The following is a 17,754-nucleotide window of genomic DNA, read 5'->3' on the forward strand; positions in this document are numbered from 1 at the left end:
AGCCCGTGAAACAGCCCGATCAAACCCGGCTAGAAACTGGTCAATTTCTGAACCGTACCAAGATAGGGCTGGAACTGTGCGAAGGCTAGTTGCAGGCCGGTTCCAACTTTCTTGAAACCCATATCGGTGATTCTGGTTCAAACAGGCAGTTTTGGCTCCAATCCTTTATAATTATAAAAATATTAAAACAACTAATATAATATAAATATCTATCTATCTATAATTAAGGGTGTACGTTCGGTGGTAAAATTATTAAAACCGATCAGTTTTTTAAAGGTTTGAAAATTGTCGGAACTTTGACCAAAAATATTGGTTCGGTTTTACTGAAATAGAAAAATAATGCATTTTTTTAGAATTTTACTCATCAAAAAGCAAAAAAACTAAAAATAAAAATAAAAATAATTAATTTAAAAATCAAATCTAAGTCAAATTGTAATGTTTTATACATTATACGAATTAAATATGAAAGAAAATAGTATTATTTTTTAAAAAATAATAGTAATTCAAAAAAAATCAATAAATTTAAATATATCGGTTTTTTCGGTCTTCTAAAACTCAAAACCGAGTTGAACTACAATGTATGAAAAAATTATAATTTTAGAACCTAATTGTCTATTTTGGTTGGTTTTAATTCGGTTTTTGGTTCGGTTTGATTTTTGAACACCCTATCTCTATCTATCTATCTATATATCTATCTATCTTTATTTTATTTTCAGAATAAAAAAGTCGAACTGTTTTAAACTCTTAGACCGCAGTAATAGTATCAGATTATTTATGTCTTAGCCTTTTACTTATATTTTAGATTATTGTTTGTTGGATAGGTCCAACTATTATTTTATCAGCTTTGGCATGATTACAGTGTTTATGGTATTTTATATATTGCCATGCTGTTGGAGATTATTTTGAGATAAGCGTACTTTAAATTTATGTTGTTTATATGGCCAAAGGTACAAAAATACCCCTCAACTTATTCAGAAAGTACAAGACATCCCTTAAACTTTTTTTGGGTCCAAAACGACCCTTTAATTATTATTTCTCGAACAAAAAACCCCTTATATCAAAAATCTCTGTTAAATAATGACGTGGCACATAAGGATAAAGTTTAAAAACATCCTTAATTTTTAAAAGACTTACCAATTTTATACTTAAATTTTTTTTAATCATTTTCACCCTCTTCTTCATTTAAAAACTTATAATTAATTAAAATTATAAACTAAAACTCAATTAAACCTATAAAAAACTAAATAAACACTTCAAAATCCAATTAAATTAATCAAAATCTAATTAGCCACTAATTTCCGGCCGCCGCCACTCACCGACCGCCGAAATTTTCTTTCCGGCATTCAATGTTTTTTGCCGACGGTGGTGTTCATCCTTTTTAAGGGATGAACATCCATTGTTCATCCCTTTTAAGAGATGAACTGAGATGCTTATCCCTTTTAAGGGATGAAAGTTCATCCCTTTTATGGGATGAACTGACATGTTCATCCCTAAAAGGGATAAACGCCAAAAGTGGCGTTCATCCTTTTTAGGGATTAGGGATGAACAGCTCATGTTCATCCCTAAAAAGGATGAACAGGGGCTGTTCATCCCTTTTAGAGATGAAAACACAGCTGTTGTCATCATTTTTAGGGATGAACAGTAACGGTTCATCCCTAACAGGATGGAGCGAGGCGGCGTGGGAGTGTGGGCGAGGCGGAGGTGGCGGGTGGAGCGGTGACGGATGAGGCGGCGGTCCGGAAATCAGTGGGTGAATGGGTGGTTAGAATAGGTCATTATTGATTGTGTTTCGTTAAATTTGATTTGGTTTTAATTATTGATGTTTAAAAGAAGAAGATGGTGAAAATGATTAAAAAAATTTAAAAACATAAAATTGGTAAGTATTTTAAACATCAAGGATGGTTTTGAATTTTTTTCCCTATGCGTCACATCACCATTTAACAGAGATTTTGGACGGAAGGGTTTTTTTGTTCAGAAAAAAAAATAAAGGGTTGTTTTTGACCCAAAAAAAGTTTAAGGGCTGTCTTGTATTTTCTGAATAAGTTGAGGGTTTTTTTTGTACCTTCGGCCTTGTTTATATTGTACTGCAAGATTAGGCTGAAGTCTCGGTTATCCCCGAGCATGTGGTTTTATGCAGGTACATTATTTTAAATGTTATAAGTTGGTTATCCGCAAGGCTACGGATTTTGGTACAAACATACCCATACCCTAGCGCCGGTCACGATTCATGAAAATGGGTCGTGACACATTCCACGTGTACGTCAATGAAAGTGTAAACATTTAGTTGCCACTGAAATTTACTCCTGGGTTTTCATAGAAGAGAAACTTCCTACTCCTGGTTTTCAAAGATTAAGAACTGTCACACATTGTTTTGTAAAAGCAAAGAAAGAAATCACATTCACTAAGAGATGGAGAATTGCTGCAGTTGTAGGTCGAGCCAACAATCTTTCTCGAGGAGACGAGTCGAACCTTATACTCTAGGTACGTAATCATTCATATTAACAAAGATTTTAGATTTGTTGTTTGTGCATTCGAATTCGTCAACACCTAACATCTTAAGATAGTAACTTAGAAAAGATTTATTTTTCCTTCTTTCTTGTACCAAGAACAATATGAACTTATAAAAGATTCCCTTTTCCTATGGTTTTTTGGTTCCTTCTTGCTAGCAATGTCTTTTCTTTGATATTAATTTTTGCAATGTGGGTCTTTCGTTAGTGTTATGTTGAATCCTCGCTGCCCTCTGCAGATATGCCTCAACAACTACTAGCTCCTGACGATTTCAAGTTGGAACCGATTCCCATGCCCTAGAATTTATTCCTGCAGCAAATGCCACACGACACTAAAATTTCTAGTAGATTCACAGACATCGATTCTATTTTCAAGTAATTTTCTTACACAATCTGCATTTCTGTATCTCCTGCTTTTCATTTACCTAGAAAACTTCTCATCATTATACCTATTCTTGCCTTTGTTTGGTTTTTCAGTAAGTTGCTTACAGGGGCGGTCCTAGGAAAAGCGTATGGGGGACAATCGCCCACCTTATAATTTTGAGTCCCTTTAAAAAAACGTTGATATGGAATTGAAATATATGATTTTGTCACCTTAAATTATATAGTTTGCCCATCTTAAAATTTATTTATTTTCAATTTTACTCATCTTATAAAATTTCAATATAATTTCGACCACCTTATAAAATATTTCTGAGTCTGCCACTAGTTGCTTATGTAACCTGTTTTAAATCGAATTGAAATTTACCATGTAGCTCGCAGGAAGCTATCGATTCCTCCCGAAGGGCCAGGAGAATCAGATGACATTGGATACAATAGAATCTGGCATTAACTCACCACTGGAGCTTATACCAGAATATGACCACAAGGTTTTTATAAAACTATCTTCACACATAATAATGTTTAACTATTTTTTTATACGTGACTTGTTCTTAATTCTCAAAAAAATTAGATTTTGTAGAGTGAATTGTTCTTGATTTTTTTTATAACTAGTTTTGCATTACGTGCTACGCACGTGGCTCGTAACATGACTCGTCAATAATCGATGTTAAATTGTTTTTTTTTTAATTTGAAATAAAATAATGCTTACTTATTTTTATAATTAAGTGATATCAATAGTATTTTTTTATAATTTTTTATAATTTATTATAACTCTACCAATATATTTAATATTAAATCAATATTAAATTAGTTAATTTTTTATTAGATTAGAAAGTAGTTGTATAAATTGAATTAAGAATATTAATTATATTAACTAATTATAACAAGAATTAAAGTAGTAGTAAATGTAGTATTACATTAATTAAATTTGTTATAATTATATTAATATTATTTTAAAAAATTTAGTCAATGTAAAATTAAGTCTATCTAAAACTATTATTTAGAGGTTTTATTGAATTAGAAATTATCTAAATTAGGGGTGAGTAACGGTCGGTTTGGTCACCAAACCATGTTAAAGTCTCTAACTGTTCGGTTTTTAAAATTTTGGTCACCAAACCGAATTAATTAAATTTTTACTAAATCGAAATTTTTTGGTTTGGTTCGGTTATGTTCGGTCAAAAACCGAAGTTTACATGTACTTGTATGTTACACAAAAATCAAGTACTAATCACATATTTTCTATACATGTACAACATAAACCAGAATTTTAAACATTTTCTTCAAAGATCAATTTCAAAAAAAATGTACATGTATATTACACAAAAATCAAATGTTAATAACAATCTCCTATAACTGTGCAACATAAACTACAGAGTTAAATTAATTAGTGCTGAAAACTAAAGTTACTAATGGCTATTAATTTAGGGAGTGAAATTAGTTAAGGTTGGGAAAGAAGAGGAGAACAAAAATGAGAGGAATGGTTATAGATTAGAGACAGAGTGAAATTAGGGCCGAAAAAGAAGAGAAAAAGAATAGTGGAATAAGTGGAGAAAATTGTTCAGGCTGTTTGATAGAGAATTTGGTTTTAGGGTTAGAATAAGGTAAAGTGTATATTCACAAAACTATGCGGTTTTAAATTTCGATCAGTTCGGTTATTACGCTACCTTTTAGGTGTGACCGTAAACTGAATCGAATAACTATAATTTAAAAATTCTGACTGTTAGCCGAATTAAATTTTCAAATTATATTTCGGTTTGACAAATTTAGTTTGGTTCGATTATTCAGTTTTTAACATTTAATGCTCACTTCTAATCTTAATCAATTGGGTTAAGAGTATTAACAAAATTAATTAATTTTTATGATAATTAAATTAGTAGTACGTAGTATATTAATTTTTAATTTACCTATATTTTAGTGGAGTAATTTTAAGAGTATCGATTACTCTTAGTATGTTTTAATACTAAACATGCTTTTCCACTTCTACCAATTAGAAAATTACGCACAATACAATAAAATTCGATTCTAATTAAGTCTATTCATAATATAGAGTTGGTAATTAATTAAACGATTAATTCCTAAACGTTGTTATTTCACTTCTACAAATTAGGAAGAATATAGTTAATAAATTATATGTAATACAATTATATTTTAATTAAAACTCTAATTATAATATTTTTGGGATTATTTTTCAAATACCTGTTTTTGGCAAAGTATTTAGGGACGATGACAAAAGTATCTAAAATTTTAAAATATTTACAAAAGTACCTGAAAACTTTTTTTATTTACAATAATTCGACTGATTTAAATTAATTACAAAACTACCATAAAATGAAAATTATTTACACAAGTACGATGTGTATAATGTCAGTATAATTATGGTATAATTTTGGAATATTAAAACAATAAATCAAATAATTTAAAAATAGTATTTGGTTTATTATTGGTATAATTTCAATATAGTTTTGGTATATCGATTATAATTTTTTTTTTATATTTTCTAGTTGATAACATGTATAATTTTTTTGTATGTGTTTTTTACTATAGTTGGTAATGAACTAGAGAATTATTGTTGGCATAATTTTAGTATATTGTTAGTTTAATTTTTAGTATACGATGTGGTGTAATGTTGGTGTAATAATAAATTTTCAGTATATTTTGATGTGTATACTCTTAGTATAATGTTGGTATTATTTTGGTATATTATTAATTTAATTTTTAGTATACGATTTGATGTAATTTTGGTAAATTTTAATTTAATATTAATGAAATCTCAGTATGCATAATGTTGGTATAATTTTGATTTAATGTTGGTATAATGTTGATATAATATTAGTTTATTAGTATACTGACATTATACCCACAGTATACACCGTATGTTTGTAATTATTTTTTATTTTTTGGTACTTTTGTAAATGTTTTTAGGATTTTTGTCAATAAAAGAAGTCAACATGCAATTTTGTAATTATTTTCATTTTTTTTAGTTAATGGTGTAATTTTCTCAAGTATTTACACCATTTTGTCCTATCTTTCCCTTATTTCCTACGCTACCTATTTACGAAAAATACACACTATTTAAAGAAGTTTTATCTCATTTTAAGTTAAAATTTTACATAGTTACTCTTTTTTTTCTCTCTTCTCTTTCAAAGTTCTCTCTTCTTTTCTTCTTCTTTTTCATTTGATTTTCAGTTTGTCTCCTCCAATTACTTTTCCGTTCGTCTTCTCCGTTCGTCTTTCCGGTCGCGCTTCCGTTCGTCTACTTTCGATGGATTTCTCGTCGTTTCCGGTCGTTTTTTCGTTCGTCTTTTCCGTTTGCGCTAGTCCGTTCGTCTCTTCCGTTCTCGCTATGGACTTCTCTACTCGTTTTTAGATTTGTGTAATTTTTTAGGTTTTTATAATGATTTAAACATTTTGTAAATAAATTATTGTAGATCTATAATTTTTAGTTTATAAAATTGTTCTATTATTCATATAATTATTAATTCTGGTATCTCTTGTTCATAGATTTATTTATTGCTACTGATTTTGTAAATAATAAATTGATTTATGGAGCATTTGTATTACTTTTATAATATATTTACGCTTTAGTATGTTTTTGGTGTATTTATAGTGAATTTCTGCCGTTTTTAGTATATATATGGTGCATTTACAGTGTTTATGGTGTATTTGCAGTGTTTATGGTGTAGACCATAAAAACACTACAAAATACCATAAATACACTATAATTACACTATATACAGACTATGTATACACCAATCTTACACTATAAAAACACTATAAAAATACTATATATACACTATTGGTACACTATAAAAAAATTTCAGGAAAACAATCTACAAAAAAAAAATTATTAAAAACTGAAAAATAAGGTTGTGCAATCGGTCGGTTCAGTCGACTGAACCGAAAAAACCAAAAACCAAAATTAAAAACCGAAAAAGGTATTTGTGAAATTAAAAGAAAAAAAAAGTATTTTTCGTAAATAAAAAAAATTCGAAAAAAGTCAAAACTTGGTAGGTAAAGTTGTAAATAAGTTACCAAAACATGTATTTCAGGAAATTACCACTATATCTTTGGTATTTATTTAAATAAATAAATAATTAGAAGACCATAAAACCTTTATTCAGTTTAAAGGGATAATTTGGTAAATTTGTCTTTCCCCCGCCCCCCGCCCCCCAATCCATGCATTTATATATAGTATAGATGAGCATTGTCTGGAGTATTAGGGTAAACCTAGAAACTCTGAACCTATATATAAATACACTTTGAAGTGATGTGAACTGTGGCTAAGGTTATGTAGTGTTGTTTTTTTGGTTTTTATGTTCTTGGAAGACTTTGTGTTGCAATGTTAAGTCTTGATTTTGATCACTTGTAGATAAAAAAATTTCTTAGGTCAAAGTAGAAGCCCAGAGGGTACGTTGCTTTTAATTTGAGTTTCATGTCTAGCATACTTTTAAGGGAAACTGCTAACAAATTTTTAGACTTCATACAATTTGATTGATAAAACATTTTTCTGTATTTAGGAGATGTTAAAAGCTATGTTAATAATACTCCACAAGGAAAAATAATCATCGTACACATGGTTCGACTTATTCATTTTTGCAGATCTGGATCAATGTAGAGAAATGCTGGACCGGAATGCCAGAATCGACATAGCTGCAGGAACTGCACGGGGAATACAGTATTTACACAATGATATGAATCATTGTGATTTTAGGGTTATAGGAGAATTTGAGCTGAAGAGTGCAAAGAATATGTGGTTAATTATAATATTAATGCCCTTGGAAAATTTATATTAGAGCTTGTAAGGGGCATGAAAACCACTGAAGCAGAATGCAAGTCTTTTGAGAATAATGAATGGGTAAATAATTTTTGACTTATGTTAGTCTATAGTTTTTAATTTACGAACTGATATTTTGCTTACCCTTGTTAGAATTCTTTGCAGGCTAGAACGGTTGACCCTCGTATGAAAGGTGATTGCCCTTTTACGGAATTAGACCGAGTTCTCAACCTCGTTCAAGAATGTCTTCAAGACCCTAGCAAGAAACCTAGTATATCATATCTTGTTGGGGAACTTGAAAGCATTTCTTTGATAAAATCAATACGTTTTTTTGAGCAAATCTGTTTCGTCGAGTCACAAATCATCCATTGGTCGCGTTCTTGGCACGTTAAGGTTAGTCTTTCTCATAATTAATGTTATAGTGGTGTTTCATGGTTGTCTTGTGTTTGACAACATTATGGAGATATACAAAACCATTGATTTGAATAGAAGAATAACATACAAAGGAATAGAGGCTAACAATAGAAGAGAAAAGCCTAAATCCTAAAATAATATAGGAGGCCCTTATATAAACAAAGCTAAGCAATAATAAAGGAAAAATCTTATACTTGGACACTACTTTAAGTCTTATACTTTGCCACAACTCCAGGTCTTATACTTGGCCATTACTCCAATAGATATTAATAATGCTAACATCCCCCCTAAAACTCATGATGCGATAGCAATAAGCATCGAGCGTTTGTCAGTCAAAACACGAAAGCGGGAAGATGACAATTATTTAGTAAACAAATCTGCAAGCTGTAAGGAGGAAGAAACAAATGACAATGTCAATGTGCCATTCTGAAGATGATAGCGAGTAATATGACAGTCAATCTTAATATGCTTGGTCCTTTCGTGAAAAACCGAGTTATGAGCAATCTGGATAGCACTCTTATTATCACAGTGCAAAGGAGTTGGTCGCCGCAAAGAAACGCCCATATCAGCAAGCAACCATCGCAACCAGACAATTTCACAAGTAGTAGAAGCCATAGCACGATATTCGGTCTCTGTTGAAGACCGAGATATAACATCCTGCTTTTTAGTTTTTCAAGAGATAAGAGAATCACCCAGAAAAATACAAAATCCAGTAGTAGATTTGCGGTTAGTAGGATCACCAGCCCAATCAGCATAAGAGTAAGCACATAACTCCAAAGATGGAGTAGAGGAAAGCAAAAGAGTCTGAAACTGAGTGCCACAGAGATATCTCAAGATGCGAATAACAACAGCCCAATGAACTGTAGTAGGAGAAGTAACAAACTGACTGACTATGTGAACAACATAGGCAATATCAGGGCGAGTGATAGTGAGATAAACCAAACTTCCAACAACCGTTCTATAAAGACTCAGATCTGGCAGTGGAGACCCATCTGAAATAGAGTATCGAGCATTGAGCTCAATTGGAGTATCAACAGTCTTGTTATCCGAGAGGCGAGCATGCTCAAAAATATCAGAAATATACTTAGATTGAGAAAGAAGATACCCTTTTGGAGAAGAAGCAACTTCAATACCCAAGAAGTAACAAAGGGGACCCAAGTCTTTCATAGCAAAACTTCGAGTCAACTTAGACTTTAACAAGATAATACCAACAACATCATCACCTGTAATAATCATATCATCAACATAAAGAGAAAGCGAAATTCGACCAGCCGAGGTACACTTGACAAACAAAGCGGAATCATGGTTACTTGGGCAAAAACCAAGAGAAGTAATCACAGTAGAGAATTTCTCAAATCAGGCACGGGGAGCCTGTTTGAGACCATAAAGAGCCTTCCTAAGTTTGCAAACTTCACCACGTTGGTGATCAATACCAGAAGGAGGAACCATATAGAATTCTTCATGAAGGTCGCCATTCAGAAATGAATTTTTAACATCCATTTGAGTGATATCCCAACGACGAACAGAAGCAACTGCAATAAGAGTTCGAACTGTAGTCATTTTTGCAACAGGAGCAAAAGTCTCCTCATAATCCATACCATATTCCTGAGATTAACCCTTAGCAACCAAGCGAGCTTTATATCTTTCAATACATCCATCAGCCTTAGTTTTAATTTTATAGACCCAACGAGAACCAATAGCCCGTTTTCCTACAGGAAGAGACACTAAATCCCAAGTATGGTTTTGGTGAAGAACAGTTAGCTCCTCAGCCATAGCACGCTGCCAAAGAGGATCAAAAACTGCCTCTTTGAAAGAATAAGGCTAAAAAAGACAATGAATAGAAGCAAGGAATGAAGAAAATGAACTGGAAAGGCAAGAATAAGCAAAATCAGGTTGTTTAGTAGACTTACGATTTCGTACAGGATAACGGTGTTCAGTAGTATCCTCGCAGTCTCTAAAGATGATTGGGTAGTGACTGTAGTTGAGGGGCCAGTAGGAGTTTCAGGATGGCTAGCACGACGTATCTCATCATTATCAGCAGTAAAAGGATCAATGTGAATAAGATCATGCATAGATATACTGTGAGAACGATCAGGAATTGTAAAATAAGGAATATGTTCAAGAAAGACAACATGACGAGAAACATATTGCTTATGACTGACTGGATCAAAACAACGATACCCCTTTTATCCTGCACCACAACCAAGGAAAACACATATAGCAGACCGTGAAGTTAACATACTCTGCTGAACATGAGGAAGAAGAACAAAACAGGTAGAACTAAAAACACGAAAAGAAGAATAATCTGGAAGACAACCATACAATCTCTCATAAGGAGATAAGCCAAAATTATGAGAAGTATGAATTCTATTAATCAAATAAACAGAAGTAAGAGTTGCTGTAATAACCCGGAATTTTGAATTATTAAATTAAGATATATGTCGTAATTTGGACGATCGGGATTATAAGAAGGGATATTTAAATTCAAAATGGAGAATTTAAATACGTAGGGAAGCCCATAAAAATATTGGAATCATAAGAAATTATTTTAAATTTTTTTTGGATAAGTATAATAATATGACAATTTTGGAATGACGAATTTCCAAAATTCATATCTTCCTATTCCGACATCAGAATTCGATGATCTATATGTCAAATCGAAGCTATCGACGTCCTCTTCAATTTTATGAATTTTATTTCATAAAATTTGAATGAAAAACAGTGCAGAAATTTAAAGAACAATGCAGCTCAAATCGAACCGCTGGGTTCGTCAGGATTTAAGTAATCAGGACTAAGGAAACGTATTATTTAAGTTTAAATTGAGAATTTAAATAATCGAGGAAGCTTATTAATATATTTGGAGTCCAAGGAATAAATTTGAGAATTTTTGGACGAAAAAGTATATTTTAGCCGGACTGCAATTGGACTGCAGAATTAATAAAGAAAATTTATTATAAAATAAAATAGACATCCCGAGATGATAATTTGGAGGTTAATATTCATGAAATACTATTCGGAAATTAATGAGAAAGTTTAATTTCGAATATTGCAAAAGTTACTTTTATTTACGAAATTGCCACAAGGGCAAACTTGTAATTTTGCCTAGACTAATAAATATCCTAAGTCTTCTTCCCCACTTCATTTCCAGCAAATTTCTTTTACCTCCATTGTTGAATGCTCTCAACTCACCATTTACCCTTAGCTATATTATTCATTTGTTATTTCTCAATAATTCCTTAACGAAAAACGTTGGAAATCACCCGCTAATTACTAATCTACAATTGCATGTAGGATCAAGGTATAATCGCTAGCTCAAAACTTTGTGTTTATTTTCTGATGTTTAATAAGCTTATATTATGTGTTTTAGTTGTTGAAATTTGTGGTTTAATTGTGTTTAATTCGGTTTTTGTGTATAGTTTTGATATATTCGGTTTGAATTAATTTTTATATATGGGAAATTAAATTAATTTTAATTTATGGGCTGATGTTAAATACTATTTTTATATATGTTTAAAAATGTGATATTCATGGATTAAAAGTGTTAAAAATAGTGGGTAATTAGTTTAAAGAGATGGGTTTCGGTTTTGAATTAATTTTTCCGTGAAATTAAATTATTATTTTTAATTTCTGGGCTGATCTACTTCATGAGGTTAAAATATGCTTTAAAGTGTGATTTTTGTGGATTAAAAATGTTAAACATTTCGGGTATTAATTTAATGGTTTGGAGTTCGATTTTTAATAGTTTTAAAGGCTTAAAAATCGCTTAAAAATGATAAATAAATGAATTTTAAATTTCTGGAAATAAATTGGTTTATGTTTGAGTTAGATGTTGGGTTGATGGTGAATAAATGTTTAATGGTGAATTTTTAATGGTTTGTTAATCGGGTTTAATTTTTATAATAGTTTAATCGGTAAAAAAATGTTTAAAAAGGGTATTTTTGTCATTTTAATTTCCGGACAGAAATTATTCATGAAAAATGTATGAAATGTATATGTTGATTATTTATGGAATTTAATTGATTTAGTTGAGGTGTTTTGACGGATTAATAATCGGTTTTGATTATTAATTGTTTATACGGTTTTAAATTGTTAAAATTGTTAAAATTATGAAAAATAATTTATTTTAATTTTGGGGCTGCTGTTTTAGTATGATAATTAAAATAAATATGTTTTGGTTAATTTGATTGGATTATCCATAATTGATGAATACTTAAGAAATTAAAAGTTTCGATTTTAATCTAAATTGTGTTGCATGTCTATGAATTAAATGTGAGATCATAAAATTGAGTTGATGAGTAAGCTTAGACTATTTAAAGGATTGATTGATGTGATTTTCAATTGATTTGGACTTGATTGTCAAAATTTAAAGTTTTAGGTTTAAAATGTATTATTTTTTAAAAATAAAGGAGCAATCAGTATTTTAACCATATTTCCAGATTATTGATGTGTATAATCTGATGTGAAATGATTTTGAGAATTTTAAAGAATCTTGATGATTTTTGAAAGAATTGGATATGTTTGCCGAAAACTAGAGTTTTTGAGTTAAATCGTATTTTTCCAAAGTTGAAAGGCTACATGGTATGTTAGCCAAAGTTTCCAGATTACATTTGTTAATAATCTGAGGTAAAATGATTTTGGATATTTTAAGTAATTTTGTCGATATTAAAATCAATTGAATTACGAAAGGACCTAAATGGTCAATTTTGAAAAGTTTGAGGGTATTTTGGTATTTTAACCAAAAGTGGAATTTAAGATAATACGGGGATGTTTTAATAAATTTAAATAATTAACCTTGAAGTGGAAAGTATTATTGATATAAGGAAATATATTTTATATAATAAAGTATATTTATGAAAAATGAAATATTTAAATGAATATTTCTGAATAATGGTTTTATGTGTAAAAAGAGATAAGTAAAGAAAAAATTACATGAATAAAATAAGTTATGAACTTATTAAATAAGAAATTATTTGGGGATTAGAATTAATTAATTAAATTGAATTAATATTGTATAGAGTTAATTCTAGAGTTAGGATTTTATTAATTAAGAGAATTAATATTTTGATCCTAACTAGATTCGACAAGTTGTCGAGCTATCGAGTCGGAGGACCAAGGGAATTAACGGAGTTGTTTAAAGGAGCATTGACGGAGTAATACCGTAGTTAAACGGTTTCTGTGAGTACATGTTTTTACATTTCGGTATTCGTAAAGTCTCATATTTTAACATACTGTGTGATATATGTGTTGCGGTGTTATATGTTTACATGCCTTGTATCGATGTATGTTTTATGTATATACTATATGTATATATTATTTTGATATAGAAAGGTACACACATAGTTTTGAAAATTATTATGCAATTGTTTATGCTTGAATGTGTGTTACATCGGTTGGCTTCGCTATCGATGTCAGGATTGTGTGCGTGTGTGTTACATCGGTTGGCTGTGCTATCGATGTCAGGATTGTGTGTGTGTGTTACATCGGTTGGCTGTGCTATCGATGTCAGGATTGTGTGTGTGTGTGTTACATCGGTTGGCTGTGCTATCGATGTCAGGATTTTGTGTGTGTGTTACATCGGTTGGCTGTGCTATCGATGTCAGGATTGTGTGTGTGTGTTACATCGGTTGGCTGTGCTATCGATGTCAGGATTGTGTGTGTGTGTTACATCGGTTGGCTGTGCTATCGATGTCAGGATTGTGTGTGTGTGTTTTACATCGGTTGGCTGTGCTATCGATGTCAGGATTGTGTGTTACATCGGTTGGCTGTGCTATCGATGTCAGGATTGTGTGTTACATCGGTTGGTTGTGCTATCGATGTCATGATTGTGTGTGTGTGTTACATCGGTTGGCTGTGCTATCGATGTCAGGATTGTGTGTGTATGTTAGATCGGTTGGCTGTGCTATCGGTCTCAGGTGAATAAGGTTGATCGGTTGGCTGTGCTATCGGTCCCTTAATATTTATGTATGTTGTGGATATGGTTGATCGGTTGGCTGTGCTATCGGTCCCATAAGATTATGCATGTATGATGTGTTGATAAGTTTCGCCATCAATGTAGATGGACGAATTTAAGAAATGTGGTTTAATTTAAAGGTCAACGTATATGGTTGACATTCTTTGATATTGAAGTCTTGATTGAAATATGTTATGTGTGAGCTCAGACTTCAATTGTTTTAAAGATGTTTTCAAAGGATTTCGAAAATACATAAAGTTATTTTAAATATAAAACGGTTTTTAACTTTATGAAATATTTATTTGTAACGGCATGAACTCACCAGTATATCTGACCCACGTTGTGGAATTATTTTTCAGGAAAGCTGGTCCGATTTTGATGAAGGCTTCCGAACGTTTATTTCTCGGAAGTCTACTTTGATAAAAGACTGTAAAGAAGGTTTTAAGTTCTAGTTGTCCGCAGTAGACTAGTATAGTCTTATTGTATTTAAATGTTTTAAAGCACATTTAAAACTCTGATGTTTTATCTCATCAGTTATTTAATAAATGTGTCATACGTCTCTTTTAAAAGCGAAAAATTTATAGTGTTTTTCAGGCTTGCTACGGGTTTCGGAGCAACCACTCCCATTCCCTAGCGCCGGTCTCGACTCGAGATTTCGGGTCGTGACAAAGGTGGTATCAGAGCAGTTGGTCCAGTTACCTCTGCTAATATGGGAATTGAGTGCAGTTGGTCAGAGATACCACTGCTAGTCTGTGTAGATGTTGTGTTACCTAGGAGCAATATACAATGTCACTAGGCTAAGTTAGGAATTACTGCGGATTATAGGATTTCCAGTCATGTCTTTTAAACGTTTTCATCGGTTTTTCAAATGTTTTTCAAAACGTCCTGTCCTATGTGTGGTGTCAGGATATGTGTTAGATATGTGTGTTAGCACAATATATGTTTGTGGTTACTCGAGTAAGCATTACGCTTTCGAGTATATAGTCTGCGAGGAGTTGTATACTCTCGAGACTCATATTATCTATGAAATGTGTGTTTATTATGAGTATGATTGATTAATTGATGTGGTATGTTTATAGCGTAATCACTGAAAGGAGTGATATGCTTTCGAATGTGATAAAGTCTGCGTAGAGAGATATACTCACGAGACTTGCGTTATGTGCTTTAGCCGAGAATTTCTAAATGAGTTGATTATCATTAGGATATGGCTTATATGTATGATGACATGTGTGTTGAGAATTGTTTACTTGAATGATTATATGTTTTGAGTATTGTTTAGTCTACGTAGAGTAGTATACTCTCGAGACTTATGGAATGTGTTATGATTGAGTAAATCATGAATGAATTGGGTTTTTTTTTAACCTAATTTTTATGTATTGGTGATGGCTATGATTTGATTATGTGCATGTTATGTGATTGATTGTTATGTGCATGCAATGGAATAGTGTGTATGCAACGTATAGAACACGTGAAATATAGCCATATATGACATAGACGAATGAAAATTTTATTAGAGCTTAATTCGTAAAGTAAGAATGAGACGCGACTACGTATACGATAAAGACTTTGCGAACATGATACGTATATCATGTTATTAAGAACGCGTTTAGATTTCTTTGTGCTTTAGAATGGCTGAGCAAAGAAATATGCGAGTGCGTGCAAGCGCACGGCGATTAAACGAGACTTTAGGAAAAGCCTTAGATAATGAACGTGTACCAGTTCAACCGGCGGATAGAGGCCGTGGACAAGGTAGAGGTCGAGAAGGACCTGTAACATATCAAGCTGGGAATGTGCAGGCACCAGGAATACCGCAACAACCCAATGTTGATATACATCAGTTAGTAACAGAAGTTACGGATTGGTGGAGTTGTGTGTTAATAATAGGACAGTAGATGCAACACCAGCATGAGAAGAGAGAAATTTTGATAGAGATCTGGTGTTAGCATACGTAAAACTGAACCCAAAGGATTTTGATGGATCAAGTGATGCGTTAGACTTTTTGGAAGAAGTCGAGCAAAATGCTCATAGACTTCAAGCTAACGAAAGACAGACAATGTTGTTAATGGAGATGTCGATGAAAGGTCCAGCCAAGGATTGGTTTCGACAAGTAATTGGACCAATAATGGGTCATATAACATGGGCAGAGTTTGTGACCAGATATAAGGATTTCTTCTTACCGTTTGCGGTAATCGAAGGTAACCGGGACAAACTGTTATCGTTAACTCGAGGTAACAGATCTGTTCAGGAATATGTTACCGAGTTTAATCGATTGAGCAGATTTGCTCCAGACTTGATGACAGATCGAGTCGGAGTAAACCCCATGTTTGTGAAGGGATTATGACCTCAGTTTATAGGACTGTTGAGTCAGAGAGACAGGAGTTTTGTGCAAGTTGTCGACGGTGTAAGACAACTGGAAAGCGCATTAATCCAATTTGGTAAAATTCCTAACCCCTCACAACTGAACGAAGTTAGAGATGAATGTTTTGGCTATGGAAACCAAACTTCAAGGCAAATAAGAGAAGAGAAGATAAAAATCTTTTGGAATAAGTGATTTCGCAGAGCCCTATGTCTATAGAAACTTACGATGGCGCCATTTTTATAAAAACAAATGTGTTTAATGAAAAAGGAATGTTTTATAAACACATGATTGTGCCCGGAGACGATTTATGCCGGCATTGCATTGGCACGAATAGAATTGCATCACTACATTCATATTATGTTCACTATTAGGACATGCATCATGTACATTATGTATGTTGAAAAAAAAAAGAGTAATGTCATTGCAACTCTTGGTGATGAGAGAAGTCATCACACCGGTGCACAATTATGGCATGATTTTATAAGTGGAAAAACAAAGTGATTTTAAATAGATAAGTTTCTAACGTAAGTACGCTGAGACATTGGCTCTGTAATGTAAAGAAAGGAATAGGACAAGGAAAATATACCTTGTAAGGCCTAAATAAGGAGATATATTTATAGAGTAATGAACAATATGGTATGAAATATTCTGAGACTTAAATGGAAAAGTCTCCAAAGAAGTATTGATGATGTAGGAAAGAAAATGTTGGAGTGTAAGTGATATTATAATTCGAGGACGAATTATTTTAAGGAGGGGAGAATGTAATAACCCGGAATTTTGAATTATTAAATTAAGATATATGTCGTAATTTGGACGATCGGGATTATAAGAAGGGATATTTAAATTCAAAATGGAGAATTTAAATACGTAGGGAAGCCCATAAAAATATTGGAATCATAAGAAATTATTTTGAAATTTTTTTGGATAAGTATAATAATATGACAATTTTGGAATGACGAATTTCCAAAATTCATATCTTCCTATTCCGACATCAGAATTCGATGATCTATATGTCAAATCGAAGCTATCGACGTCCTCTTCAATTTTATGAATTTTATTTCATAAAATTTGAATGAAAAACAGTGCAGAAATTTAAAGAACAATGCAGCTCAAATCGAACCGCTGGGTTCGTCAGGATTTAAGTAATCAGGACTAAGGAAACGTATTATTTAAGTTTAAATTGAGAATTTAAATAATCGAGGAAGCTTATTAATATATTTGGAGTCCAAGGAATAAATTTGAGAATTTTTGGACGAAAAAGTATATTTTAGCCGGACTGCAATTGGACTGCAGAATTAATAAAGAAAATTTATTATAAAATAAAATAGACATCCCGAGATGATAATTTGGAGGTTAATATTCATGAAAT

The 17,754-nt window shown here is 32.0% G+C and overlaps 1 long non-coding RNA gene across 1 annotated transcript; it reads left to right on the forward strand.

Moving 5' to 3' along the window:
• The first annotated feature begins 11,115 nt into the window (after positions 1-11,115).
• Positions 11,116-14,603, forward strand: LOC126665851 (uncharacterized). Its single transcript, XR_007637710.2, has 3 exons — positions 11,116-11,374; positions 13,152-13,251; positions 14,386-14,603. It is a non-coding gene; the product is annotated as an uncharacterized LOC126665851 (long non-coding RNA).
• The last annotated feature ends 3,151 nt before the right edge of the window (positions 14,604-17,754 follow it).

This window comes from Mercurialis annua, linkage group LG1-X (genome assembly GCF_937616625.2).
Source record: "Mercurialis annua linkage group LG1-X, ddMerAnnu1.2, whole genome shotgun sequence".
NCBI classification, from domain to species: domain Eukaryota; kingdom Viridiplantae; phylum Streptophyta; class Magnoliopsida; order Malpighiales; family Euphorbiaceae; genus Mercurialis; species Mercurialis annua.